General features: G+C 41.7%; 1 long non-coding RNA gene across 1 annotated transcript in view; it reads right to left on the bottom strand.

Moving 5' to 3' along the window:
• LOC123851330 (uncharacterized) overlaps window positions 1-13593 on the bottom strand; it is a 184329-nt gene that overhangs the window by 12104 nt on the left and 158632 nt on the right. The window contains exon 3 of the long non-coding RNA XR_006792543.2: window positions 9834-9921. This is a non-coding gene — a long non-coding RNA (uncharacterized LOC123851330). The remainder of the gene's footprint in view (window positions 1-9833; window positions 9922-13593) is intronic.

Here is a 13593-nt window from a genome sequence, read left to right as displayed (position 1 = left end):
GTTTCTCTCACAGATGATGATTATTCAGTAAGTACTTATTGACTGACAGGATAAATGAAACTGTTGTTGAAAAGAAACTGAGGATAAAGGAGTTTGGCCGGCCATTAGCTGTTGGTCTTGATTCATCCTGTAAGGTGTAGTTGATGCTAAGCTAAACAATGGGCAGGTGAGAGATGGCCCATTTCTTCACTTGGAGGTTTTTACTTCATTCCTTCATTCCTGAGCAGATGCCAACCAATCTGAAAGCTCCTCTTCCTTTTCTTCCCATTTTCTCCTTTCTCTATACTCCATTCTTTCTTCTTTCTCTCTACTCTACAACTTTGTTCTTCCATATTGAAAAACCGGTCAAGAGGAAAGAGTGTCAGGGTTGAAGGAAACCAATCAATTTCAAGACTGAGCCTGGAAGTATTCTTTGGCATATCCCTGAATACATATACCTTGAGCCCTGAGATGGTGAACAGGCAACAAATTCTAAGACCCTTGAAATCTCAGTCTAATCAAGCCTTCAGGATGCTGAGTCATTTCAAGTCCTTAGGGTTGCCTGGGCACCATACAAAGCAAGTTCCAAGGAAAGACTCTTTCCTCAGGATTATCTATTTCTGTACAGTGAACTACTACAAAATTTAATGGTTTGAAACAACAACCATTTTATGATATTTCACTGTTCTGTCAGTTGGAAATTTGTTAGCTCTTAGTTGGGTAATTCTTCTGCTCCACCTGGAGTTGCCTGGATTTGCTCAGGGTATTCAGCCACAGCTGGTCTGCAGTCAAATGCTCTATGCCTGAGCTATACCTCCGCCACAGCTGGTCTGATCTGAAGGGTTCAAGATGGCTTTTCTCACATTCATGGCACCTTAACGGAAATGGCACTGACTGGAAGGTTGGCCTGTCCATCCCCTCTTCACATGATCTCAGGGACTTTCCATATGGTCTCTCCAGCAAGGCAGCCAGACTTTTTATGCAGCTACTCAGGGCTCCAAAAGAGCAAGGAGGAAGTGGCTGGTTCTCTTAAAGGCTAGTCCCAGAATGAGCACAACTTCTCTTTCAGGGTACCCTAATGGTTAGTATTATGTATCAACCTGGCTGGGCCATGGGATGCTCAGATATTTGGTTAAACATTATTGCTCGATGTGTCCTATGGGAGTGTTTCTGGATGAGGGCATTTGAACTGGTAGATTGAGTAAAGCAGACTGCTCTTCCTAATGTGAATGGATACCAATCAATCCACTGAGGTCCTGAATCAAAAAAAAAGGCAGAAGAAGGGAGAATTTGCACTCTCTGCCTAACTACTTGAGCTGAGACACTAGTCTCTTCCTGCCTTCAGACTGGGATTTACACCACCAGTGCTCCTAGTCCTCAGGTCTTTGGATTCAGAATAGAACCTGACACCACTGGCTTTCCTGGCCTCCAACTTGCAGATGGTACATATTAAGACTTCTCAGCCTCCATCATCATGTGAGCCAATTCCTTATAACACATCTCTTTCTCTCTATAGGTATATGTACTCTCTTGCTTCTGTTTCTGTGAAAGCTCTGACTAATACAACTGTTCTAGTTTAGAATCAAGGAGAGGGGAAATAGAGCCCACCTCTTACTGGGAGAAGTGTCAAAGAATTTGCAGCCATCTTCAACCCACTCCAGGGGTTTATAAAAGGTTGCACGCTAGTGCACACACAACTGGGATTGCCATCTACTGGGAATCAGCAGAATGAGGACCTATGATTCTATGTGCCAAGGGATACCTGACATGAGAACATCTGGGTCCACTGAATCAAAGCTGTGACTAGACAGAATGGAGCAGAGGCTCTGTGCTATCAGATGTGACACTAATATTTGCAGAAGGTTCTGGCCCTAATAGCCAAAGTTAAGAAGAATTTTGAAAGTGTAATCCCTAGAATTAGGCTGTTGGATGGTTTTCATTTTGCTCTCTGAACTGTGTTTCCTCACGTTGGCAATAACAGAGAGGAACATTGGATTCTTAGCCTAAATTACTCTTTGGTGTGACCTCAACTCCTTCATTTCATTTTATACTGCTAAACTCAACCCCACTTTTGGATGAAACTGACAGATGCAAGAACTCCCAATGATAGAATGCCTGGGACTCTATACTTTATCTCCATTCCTCCCAGTAACTACACACGTTCCATGTGCTAGCCCCATTTTGCAGATGAGGGAAGAACAGCTCAGAAAGTTTATACAGAAAGTGATACGCTTGCTATTTGAACCAAGGCCTGCTTGGTTCCAAAGCCTCTTTCCACTACCCCATGTAATCTCTGAAAATCAGAGAACCTTAGAAAACATCCACAGTGTACTGCCCAAGAAAGCACAAAGCCGATGAGGCTGGACTGAGCAGCCAGCCAGAGGCCCGAAGCTCAGTACTGCACTTAGCCACCACCCCATGGAGTCTGCTGCTGGGCCACCAGCATGTTTTCATTCCAACTGCATCCCTCTTTGAGTAATCTTCTAATACACAAATACATAAAGGTGCAGAGTGATTTGTCCTTTTTCAGAATTTTTTTTTTATATATTTCTTTGCTAAATTCCTTTGAACAGATAGCCCTACTAGAGTATTTAAGGATGACTCAATATGCAAAGAACTGTGAAGAAGAATCACCTGGATATTATTCCCTCCTCATAGTACCTAATGGGGTTAGTCTGGGTCCTTGGAAAAGCTGATGTGAAAGAAACTGGGGAGGTTGCTAGTAAGTCTGGAAGAGTCAGGCTGTGATGTAATCTAACCCTCTAATCAGTGAAGGTGAGTGAAGGGAGGATGCATGGAAATGTCTTAGCCATCTATGTAGTCTCAGGAAGTTTCAGCATAGCTGCTGGGGAGTCCTGAGCCAAAACTGGTCATCAACTGAGTCCATATCTTCTCAAGGAATGGGCCTCTCAGAATTCCTGTCCTGCTCAGTTATTGGCTGGGAGTGATCTGTGGACTGCAGAGTGTGGCAGTTGGCTCCTTGGTCCATTGAACTCCCCAGAGCTGGAGGCCTTTGAGGCACGTTCTCATGGCTGTCATAGTAACAATGTTCTGAGCATACATACGATGCTTAATAAATGTATGTGGAAACATGGTGTCTAAAGCAGTCTTCTAATGTTCTGTGAATTTCCTATTTCTGTGCTTTTGCTCAAATTTTCCTGTTTTGCTTGCTCTTCTCTTCTGTATCTACATCCAGAAATCAGTTCATATCTCATCTCCAATCCCCACTGCCAGAATTAATCTGTGAATTCTTCTAGGTACCCATGGTACCATCTCTATACTTTAATTATTGCATCTAATATAGACTAATGCACACTGGAATTATTCATTTGCATATATGAGGTCCTGGGGATAGGGTAGTGTCTTACTCACTTTTTGTGCCTCCCCGCAACCCTTAGAGCAATCTAGGACTTTGCACATAGTAGATGCTTAATAATTAGTTGTTGAATTTAATGAGATTCTTGCAATAGGGTGTACCTGAATATATCTTTAGGAAGAAGTAGTAGTATGGTTCTGCCCAGAGTTCAAGTTCTCTTATAAGAACTTGAAATAGTGTGTCCCAGACTGACTATCTTACCAGCTCCCTGAACCTCCTTCATGTCTGCTATGTCAGTGCCCACCGCCCAAGCTCCAATCCCTAAACCAGTCAACCTCAGCATTGTCCTGGGCTTCTGCCCTGGGTCACACGCTGGCTTATGGTGCTACTTTGGAAGGGCCTCACTGATCTTCTCTCTACCCCTGAAGCCTCCATCCTCTCTCACCTGGACTGTCGTACTGGCTTCCTTGTGGCCTGTTCTGGTGTATGTCCTTCCCCTCTCTGAGCCCCTTCATTGTTCCCAAGTCAGGGTTGGGACTAACAGGCAGTGAGTAAGATGCCAAAGGCATGGGATTTAAGGAGACACTACTCTCAAGATCACGGAAGTGCCGAGAGTGAAGGCCTCCTTAAATTTTGCTCCCTACATGCCCCACTCACCTCACTCTGGTCCTGGGCCTGCCCCAGAGTTCCAACTGTGATAATGACTTTCCTTTCCTAAAAGTTCTTCTCGCAATCTTAATTGCAGTGTATCCCAACCACGGCTGTGCATTGCCTGTAGACCTTGGTGAAAAGAGACTCTTTGATCTCAGCCCAGATTGAATCCGACTGGTGGTGGACAGGGTTCAGGAATCTGCATGGCCAGGTTTGGGAACTGCTGGCTTATAGCACCAAGTCTAGACTTTGGAATAACATTCACGCTTCCTCCCAATTTGGCACCTGCCTGTTTCTGGCTTTATTTTCAGTCGGTTTCCTCTTGGCAGACAATAGGCCAATCGTACCAAACAACCCATTGGACCCAGGTATGCCCTGCATCTTTGTGTCTTTGCTTGGGATCTTTCTTCCTGACCTTTGCCAGGGCATCTCCATCTCTGCTTCCATGTATTTTACTCATAACATCAGCAGCGCCTCTCACGCTGTGTCACATGGGTTCTAGGAGGGCCCCCCATCCCTGCCCAGGTTCTGGAGGTCAGGAACTGCTTATTTCTATCGAGTATGTAGCACCTCATGCTTTGCCTGGAGCACAGCGAGCATCTATTAGTTGTTTGTTGAGTTGAATGGAAGTAAGTACTAACTAGTTAAATGTAACTTTTCATGGTACTTAACACAATGCCTTGAACATAAGTCTTTAAAAATATTTGTTGAGGGATGCCTGGGTGGCTCAGATGGTTGAGCGTCTGCCTTCGGCTCAGGTCACGATCCCAGAGTCCTGGGATCGAGTCCCGCATCGGGCTCCCTGCTCCTTGGGAGCCTGCTTCTCCCTCTGCCTCTCTCTCTCTCTCTCTCATGAACAAATAAATAAAATCTTAAAAAATATATATATTTGTTAAATAAATAAATGAACAAAGGACTAAATATGGGCCAGACTTTACCATCACCATTGAGTCACTTCTAAGGAACTTGTGTATGTTTTGATATCACATAGTCGAGCTCAAATGTCAGTGTGTATAAATAAGAATCATCTAGAATGTTATCAAATGTGCAGACTCCTGGCCACACTCCCAGTGATGCTGATTCAGTAGATCTGGGTGGGGCCTAGGAATTTACATTTGTACAAAATATCTCGGGTAATTCTGAGACAGTGGCCCACAGACCACATTGAGAAACACTGCAGGAGACGCTGGCTGTTCAGCAGGTGGTGTTCACTCTCTGGAGGGATTCTCAGACCAGCTATATTGAAGTTCCACCCTTAAGGTGGAAGGTCTTGGTGGAGTTTTGTCAGGAGGATGTGGTAAAAGCAGCAGGTCCAATGTGGCATCCGATGGGTTTCAGACTCTGGGCAGGCCATTCTTAGGAGAGCCAGTGAATTCTGCAATAGCAGGAAGAATGGCAGGCTCTGCAAGCTTCACTTTGGTTGCAGAGACCCTCGTTCCTGGCTTGTGGCTCTTCTCTGCTCTGACACGTGGCTCTGTTTGAAAGCCTCTGGTTCCTGATGCTGACTGGATCTGGGGGACTTCCTGGCTTGCTTCTATTCCCTAGGCACAGCTTCCGCGGTGGTTCCCACAGAGCTCTTGCCTTCATCACCATTCACTTCCTCCAGCCTCACCTCCAAAGGGGGAACTGGTGAGTCTGGTGGGTGTGAAGGAGGCCAGGAAGATGAGCCTACAGCTCTCCATCCCGGTCTGAATTCTGCCACTAACCACCCACCAGAATTACCGCAGGCCAGTTACCCCAATCAGCAGGCTCTTACTGAGCACCTGCTTGTGCAAAGCATGGTCTGCAGATCCTCTAGGACCCTAGATTCCTCAGTGTGAAGTCCCTTGCAGTCCTTGACTACTGCTCACCATTGAACACAATCTCACAGGGAGTCCATCTTTCCCACTTGACCAACCTGGTCCTGCTCTTGGTGACAAAATCACCTCTCACCTCTTTTTACCCTTTCTCTTCATACTAAATGTTAAGAAAACATTTTAATTATATACTGCACTGTTATTTGACATCATATGAGAAAGAGTTGTTCCCATATTCTCTGAAAAATGAGAATGAATGGATGATCTCCAAAGAAATTTTTATTGAAATCGACTCAGAAAGGGATTTTTTAAAAAACCTAAATCATGGAAGAAATTGACAATGCTATCAAAAACTACTCAACCCCAATCATTTAACAAGTTAGTTATTTTATTTTATTTTTAAGATTCTATTTATTTATTTGAGCAGGGGGGATGTGTAGAGGGAGAAGCAGACTCCTTGCTGAGCAGGGAGACTGTTGTGGGACTTGATCCCAGGACCCTGGGATCATGACCAGAGTCGACGGCAAATGCTCAACCGCCCGAGCCACCAGGTGCCCACAGGGTAGTTATTTTAAACCTTTAAGGGAGAGATGCTTCTGATGCTCTTTAACTCATCAAGGGCATAAAGGAAAAAGCCTCCTCCTTATTTTGTGGAGTCCGCACATGTTTGGTACCAAAACCTCGTAGTGATCACATATATGTACCACACACTTCATACAAGCATTGCCCAACACACACACACACACAACATACCCCCACACCACACACACACTGTACAAATACAAACATACCACGTGTACACACCACACAGCACATATTACCCTCTGCACAAATATAAACATGTCACACACATATACATCACTTTAACACCACACCACACAGACTCACACCATACTTACACCATACACATATCACACACACACACACACACAGTGTGTATGCACACAGCCATGCTAAGGTATTCTCACATTTAAATATGATATTAAAATTCTAATAAAAATACTAGCAAATAGAATCCAGTAGCCCATTAAACAAATACACTGTGACAAAGTGGAATTCATTTCAGGGTGATTCAATTTTAGAAAATCTATTAGTGTAATTCACCCTATTAATAGTCAAAGGAGAAAAGCCATGATTACCTTTGAAGATACAGAAAAGGAATGTAGTAAAATTGAACATTCATTTATAGTAAAACAAAAACAATAATAAGAGCTAACATTTATTTTGTCCTTCTTATGTGCTGAGTACTGTCTGACATGCTCTGCATGCATTTTCTCATTTAGAGAAATGAGAAAGTACCAGTGATAAAGACACTATCATGCTCACTTTACAGATAAGGAAACTAAAGCTCAGTAAGGTTAAGGATCTTGCCTCAGGTCCCAGAGCTAGGAAGTGGGTTGTATATAGCTAGCAGATGGCATATTCTTAACCACTGTATCAAAATAGGAATGTAGAAATACTTCCATCATATAATAGACATGTATCCCAAATCATAATTCAGCATTTTGATTAATGGGAAAACAAAGGAAACATTTCCACTATAATCAAAAATAAGACAAGCATGTCCTCTATCATGGTTATTATTTAACATTTTTCTGGAAGAGCTAGCTAATGTAATTATAAAAGAGAACCAACAAAAGACATAAATACTGCAAGAAAGGAGGCAAAACTCTATTTATTGCAGCTGATATGGCAATACACCTGAGACCCAAGAGAAACAACTGAAAAACCACTAGAAACAATATGAGAATTAAGGGAGGTAGTGAGTCACATATTAATATTAAAAAAAATCAGTAACTTTCCTGCATGCAAACAGCAACCAGGTAGAAAATTCAATGGAAGAAGAGACCTTACTCACAAAAGCAATGGGAAATGAAACACTTAAGAATAAGTTAACAAGGGGCACCTGTGTGGTGCAGTTGGTTAAGTGTCTGACTCTTGGTTTTGGCTCAGGTCATGATCTCAGGGTTGTGGGATCAAGCCCTGCGTCGGGCTCTGCGCTCAGTGTGGAATCTGCTTGAGATTTTCTCTCTCCTCTCTCTGTCCCTTCCCCTCCAGCTTGCTCTCTCTCTCTCTCTCAAATAAGTAAATAAATCTTTTAAAAAAAGAAATAGAAAAATGAGCAAAAGATAATAGAGGCAAGTCTCAGGAAAAATGCAAGTATTCAGTAAAGCAAGTAAAAATTTGCTCATTTCACTAATAATTAAAGAAATGTTAAATAAAATAATGAGTTATAAATATTCATATAGATTAGAAAATAATTTAAAAAATAATATCTGGTGGGTGAGAAGGTGAGAAATTGACACTCTCATCAATTATTGGTGAGAATCTAAATTGGCATAATATTTTTGGAAGAAAATTTGGCAGCATGTACTAAAACTTTGAAAGCCCTGAGGATGTTCTGGGTTAAATCATGTCCCCTCCCCACACAAAAAAAGAGACCTATATTAAAGTCCTAACCCCCAGTACCTCAGAATGTGACCTTATTCTGAAATAAAGTGGTTGCAGATGTCATCAGTTAAGATGATGTCATACTGGAGTGGGGTTGTGCCCTAGTCCAGTGTGACTGGTGTCCTTATGAGAAGAGAGCCATGTGAAGACAGAGAGCCACAATGAGAGGGTCATGAGGCATGGAAGGCAGAGATTGGAGTCACACAGCTGCACCGCAAGGAACACCAAAGATGGTCAGCAAGCCACCAGCAGCCAGGAGGGCAAGGAAGAGTTCCCCTATAGGTTTCAGAGAAAGCCTGGCCCTGCTGACATCTTGATTTGGGATTTGAACCTTCAAAACTGTAAGACAGTGCATTTCTATTGTTTTCAGCCAGTGTGTGGTACTTTGTTACAGCAGCCCTAAGAAACTAATATGAAGCCCTAAGAAACTAATATGAAGGACAAATTCCACAAGAATTTATTTTCCCATGGTATGGAGGTTTCTCAAGAAGTTGAAAAGAGAGCTACCCTGTGACCCAGCAATTGCACTCCTGGGTATTTACCCAAAAAATACAAATGTAGTGATCCGAAGGGGCAGCTGCACCCCAATGTTTATAGCAGCAATGTCCACAATAGCCAAACTGTGGAAAGAGCTCAGATGTCCACTGACAGATGAATGGATAAGGAAGATGTGGTATATATATACAATGAAATACTACTCAACCATCAAAAAAAAAAATGAAATCTTGCCATTTGCAACGACGTGGATGGAACTAGAGGGTATTATGCTAAGCAGAATAAGTCAATCAGAGAAAGACAATTATCATATGATCTCACTGATATGAGGAATTTAAGAAACAAAACAGAGGATCATAAAGGAATAGAGGAAAAAATAAAACAAGATGAAATCAGAGAGGGAGACAAACCGTAAGAGACTCTTTTTTTTTTTTTTAAGATTTTATTTATTTATTCATGAGAGAGAGAGAGAGAGGCAGAGGCAGAGGGAGAAGCAGGCTCCCCGCAGAGCAGGGAGCCCGATGCGGGACTCGATCCCAGGACCCCGGGATCATGACCTGAGCTGAAGGCAGACGCTTAACCGACTGAGCCACCCAGGCGTCCCGTAAGAGACTCTTAATCATAGGAAACAAACAGTGTTACTGGAAGGTAGTGTGTGGACGGATGGGGTAACTGGGTGATGGACATGAAGGAGGGCACGTGATGTAGTGAGCACTGGGTGTTATATAAGAATGATGAATCACTGACCTCTACCTCTGAAACTAATAATACACTATATGTTAATTGAATTTAAATAAAAAAATAATACTGAAAGAAATCACAAAAAAAAAAGAACGGTGGAAGAGTTGGGGAGCGAGGAGATGTTGGCAAAGGTAAAAGCATTCAGTTAGAAGGTGAGTAAGTTCTGGGGATCTAAGGTACAGCATGGTGACTAGTTAATAATACTGTGTTGTGTACTTGAACTTTGCAAGAGAGTAGACTTACGCATTCTCACAGACACAAAAAGTAGCTTTATGTAAGTTGATACATGTGTTAACCTAATTGTGGTAATCTTTTCACAAAGTATATGTATGTCAAATACTCATATTATGCCTAAATAAAGTTGAAAAAAATCAGAAAAAAATTTATTTTCCCCAAATACTCACTCAATTATATGTATTCAAAGATGTCCATTTCATTGTTGCCTGCAATGTTGAGACACTGTGTACTCTCCAGATATCCACCAGCAGAGAACTGTTTAAGGAAATTATGATATTTCTTTAATGGAATACTAAGCTGTGATTCAAAGCAATAAAGTAACTAAAAATATATGAATTCATGAGGCACCTGGGCGGCTCAGTCAGTTAAGTGCCTGACTTTGGCTCAGGTCACGATCTCGGGGTCCTGGGATCGAGTCCCATGTGGGGCTCCCCGCTCAGCAGGGAGTCTGCTTCTCCTTCTCCGTCAGCCCCTCTGCCCATTCTCTCTCTCTCAAATAAATAAATAAAATCTTTAAAAAAAGTATGAATTCAGGAGATAGTCAAGACAAACTGGTAAGTTGAAAGATCAAGCTGTAAAGCACAAGTCGTGTATGATACTAAACTTATCTTTTTAAAAAGTCATAATAATATGCTAGTATGTGGGTAGAAAAAAACATTGATGTATTTTACACAAGTTGTTATTTGGTGGTGGAGGTGGAGATAATGTGAGGGGCTTTGCTTTTTCAGATTGTATAGATCTGTAAGATTTAAGTATTTTAAACTTGGCACATGTTGCTTTGGTCTTCAGAAAAAAACATCGTTATTATAAATTCTGTGAGGGGGATTCATATCTCAACCTAGCCTCCTTCTGAGTTTTCAAATCAACTTCCTAGAGCAGCCATGGTATTCTCTCACCTTTCCAGAATTCAGCTTTCTAACGATCTCCCCATACAGAAGGCACCATATGGAAAATTGAATGAGGAAATTTGGCAGAAAGTCCTATTTGCTGTGCCTTAGGTCCTCCATCAAAGTCTATTTACCTTTACTTTACACCCAAGATAGACACCCTCATTATTCTAATTTCTAGAATGCAGCAATTTCAAAGAGGGGGAAAAAGGACTGCTCATGGTGAGGACTCTGACCAGAGAGAGGGAAGTTTTACAAAAACTACAAAAAGCCATGGCAAGGACTTACATATGTTCAAATCTGGGTCATTTAATATGGGAATAAACCATCATACATGGCTCAGCAACCTCTGATGTCATCTTTCTATTGTATTTCTATTACAAGTCAATGTATAATTATTGTGACTCAGTCGAGGAAATGTCAAATTATGTCCACTGTTTAAAAACCAGGGAAAAGTGACACATTTGATGTAGATCGCCATTTGAAATGGTTAACATAAAAACTTCAAGGCTTGGGCGCCTGGGTGGCTCAGTTGGTTAAGCGACTGCCTTCGGCTCAGGTCATGATCCTGGAGTCCCGGGATCGAGTCCCACATTGGGCTCCCTGCTCAGCGGGGAGTCCGCTTCTCCCTCTGACCCTCCCCCATCTCATGTGCTCTCTCTCTCCTCTCATCCTCTCTCTCAAATAAATAAATAAAATCTTAAAAAAAAAAAAAAAAACTTAAAGGCTTAAAGAAGCAAATGCTCAGTTATCTGGGAAATTTCCACCACCCAGAAAGACTCATTATCCAAGTGTTCTGGACAGTCAAGATTTTCCTCTCTCTTCTTTTCTTCCTAGAGCATTTAATCAAGGCCACCCACAGCCTAGAGGTTTTAGAAGTCCCCAGTTGAGCCAGTTGTTCAATAGCAGAGTAAACAGGGAGGAGATGGACCAGGAGGATAAGGTGCTAGATGAGGCTTCCCTTGCAGGCCCTCTCCTGAGACAGATGGGCAATGAGGTGCTTCAGGGGAGGGCTCCACACTAGGAATTCTCCACCCTCCTCTTGGACTTCTCTCCCCTCGTTAAGCCCAGAAGTGGTTGGTGAGGTTCTAAAATAAATAATGCTTGTTAAGCCTAATTAACATGTAATGCAAAAACAATTATACAAATCATTTTAAAAGATCAACTTTGTTATAAGTGTTTGTTAACTTCAGGAGTGGCTCTTCTTTCCAGTATGCTCGGTTTTCAGAATTCATTGTTTTCTAGTCATCTAGGCTACTTTAACCAGCTCCCTCCGTGGGAGGAGAGAGAGAGAACATTGTCCATAAGAACATTTCCTTATCAGAAGAGATTTGCACAAAGGTAGGGCCCTGGCAGCATGGTTGCAATTGCTATAATTACACCAAAATGCATGCGCCACATTCCCCCATTACCTCCTTGTTCTCGAACTAGAGCCAATATTTAAGTTAGGCTAAAATTCAGTGTGCAATTCACTTTTTGCTTCTCTCTCATCTCTTTTTAAAAAGCTGGTAACCAGCATTAAAGACAATGTGGTCAGTATCCTTATAACTAAAATATAGCTTCGTTTCTGCTCATGGAAATATGTAGTCAATTAGCCATAATGTGGTCCAGGCTTCCTTTGATATTCTAAAATAAAAACATTCCAAGTTATTTACTTGAGAAGAGTTATTTCCAAGCACACCCAGTAGCTGCTGTTTTTAATAATGCTGCTTTTAATGGGTGTGGGGCATTCTGCACGGAGGGGGGATGTGTGGCTCAAAGTTCTGAACTATTATCACTGGATTTTTGGAGTAATCATGAAAGTTTACATTTAGATAGAACTATTACTGAACTGTATCCATTGACATATATTTAACAATTTTTATACTCCTTTCTCCTTTCAGGACAGGGAAGAGAAGCAGGTGGGGAGATCCTTTACAAGGATGCCTTGCCCTGGAAATTATCCCCACAAGAGCAAAGAAAGGAGCTGCCCTCTGCATAGCACTGTCTGGGAAGTAGTTTCCAAATTGCTTATTATTGAACATGGCAGGGCAAGATGCTCAAGTATCTCCTGGAGAACATTAATTATGAAAACAAGCAAAACAAAACCCCTGGTTCCACCTTGGGTTAGAAGTAGGAATGGGGTGTGACAGAGGTACAGAAGACAACCACAGATTTGGAAAATAAGGCTTCTCATTTGTGAGTAGATGTTCAGGCTCTTTAGCATTTCCCTGCTGTGTGAGTTCAAGCAAATCAACCAACTTCTCTGAGCCTCACATTGGCCATTTATAAAGTGATGATGATATCAGTAAGTCCTACCTCAAAGGGTTGTCTTGAGAATCAAATGAGATTAGGTATGCAAAAGCACTTACTAATCTGTCAAATACTTTGCAATTTTGGCTAAACTTAGATACTGAAATCCTAGTAGAATTTGTGCTAAGTGGTTTGAGAGACAAAAAAAGAACCCACACAAACAAATGGCAAGATACTCTATGCTCACAAATTGTAAGAATTAATATTGTTAATATGTCCATACTACCCAAAGCAATCTACAGGTTCAATGCAATCCTTACCAAAGTACCAACAGCATTTTTCACAGAACTAGACCAATACTAAAATATGTATGGAACCACAAAAGACCCCAAATAGCCAAAGCAATCTTGAGCAAGAAAAACAAAGCTGAAGGTATCACAGATACAGATTTTAATATCTGTAACACAGATTTTAAGGTATGCTACAAAGCTGTAGTAATCAAAACAGTATGGTGCTGGCACACAATAGACACATAGATCAACAGAACAGAACAGAGAGCCCAGAGATAAACCCATGCTTATATGGTCAATTAGTCTATGATAAAGGAGGCAAGCATATGCAATGGAGAAAAGATGGTCTCTTCAATAAATGGTACTGGGAAAACTGGACAGCTACATACAAAAGAATGAAGCTGGACCACTTTCTTACACCATATACAAAAACTCAAAATGGTTCAAAGACCTAGATATGAGACCTAAAACCACAAAAATCCTAGAAGAGAACACAGGCAGTAATCTTTCTGACATCA

Source organism: Mirounga angustirostris, unplaced genomic scaffold, assembly GCF_029215605.1.
Source record: "Mirounga angustirostris isolate CCGP_5_RB_7025 unplaced genomic scaffold, mMirAng1.0.hap1 SCAF_10, whole genome shotgun sequence".
Classification (NCBI taxonomy): domain Eukaryota; kingdom Metazoa; phylum Chordata; class Mammalia; order Carnivora; family Phocidae; genus Mirounga; species Mirounga angustirostris.
Note: the sequence above shows the minus strand (reverse complement) of the source record. Positions and strands in the feature narration are given on the sequence as shown.